Genomic DNA, 1315 nt, shown 5'->3' on the forward strand with positions numbered 1-1315 from the left:
TTCAGTTATATCCATTATTGGTTCTTAAGAGAAGAACAGAGCACACATACCATGTATCAACATCCACTAATATTTAATTTTCAGAAAAGTGTTCATATTCTTGATTGTCCACGAGCTCCAATATTATTACGTTTCCCCCACGCTGTGCACCTGCCAAGTTCCCGGAGAGGTTAAATTCACAAAAGATGAATCACATTATAATATGTGATGGGAAAAGTCAACTCATATAAGACGAACATTTTACAGCTCTTCCAATAATGAAGTGGATATCGGTTTTTGATTGAGGATTCATATCGTTACAAATGAATTCGGTTGAAAAAATTAAGTGATATTGGTTTAGTTTTGCATCAGCTATGATGAAGTCTGTTATAAAGTCAGCGAAATTTAGAACATGTAAAGAGAGGAGTATATTCGGTTATGTATAGAATTGTGGATTTTGTCAACGACTTTAAAATCTCCTTATCTGTTTGTCTGCCTGACTAGCGGTAAGTTGATCACTAAATATTCTATACTTAGAGTTTCTCTCGTATCACTAGTATTAAATTACAGAAGTGAAATGGATAATGTTTTATTATAATTCCATCTTGTCCAAAATATGTTACATGTTTATAAGAAACTATAGGTTATGTTATTATTATTATCGTTTTAATGTACAAAACTATACAGTCCTTTGCCATGATCATATACTGCCGTAAGACTGCTTGCCTAGGTTTGTGAATTACACGAACAATATCTTTGTATTATTTTTTATCTGTATATCTTAAATAACATTTGATTCGCATAATTCCTCCTTTTTCAAATATACTTATCGTATCGAGCAAAATCATGTATGTGTATATTTTAAGCCAGTAGTGTTGTAGTCTACATCCAAGTATGCCTGTATATACTTTGTCACTTGGATTGCATCCATCTACATACCTTCTTTTGTATTGAATTCTTGCATAGTTAAGTCAGTTTACAAACTTACAGATATAAAGCCACACAGAAATTTTCATATGCATACATCATCCAATATAATCATCATCTAGACTCAGCATTCCTTCAAACGAGCTACGTGTTATTCAGGTGTTATATCACTGGACCTGCATTAATAGATCAATAGAACGTGTTGTTCTGCCGTGTAATGGTTCTAATTTATTTACTTAGTACCCTGCCTGTGATGTAGACTCACTGAATTTGAAAATAGACACCAAGGCGCCCACACCCGCTCGATGGCCATTGTTTGTCAGGAATAAAGCAGCTTTGATCTCTAATAGTTTGTAAACATTTACCTGTATACAAATTCGTAAACATATTAAGAATTTTCCCTTTTTCA

The sequence above is a fragment of the Penaeus monodon genome, chromosome 22 (genome assembly GCF_015228065.2).
Source record: "Penaeus monodon isolate SGIC_2016 chromosome 22, NSTDA_Pmon_1, whole genome shotgun sequence".
Classification (NCBI taxonomy): Eukaryota; Metazoa; Arthropoda; class Malacostraca; order Decapoda; family Penaeidae; genus Penaeus; species Penaeus monodon.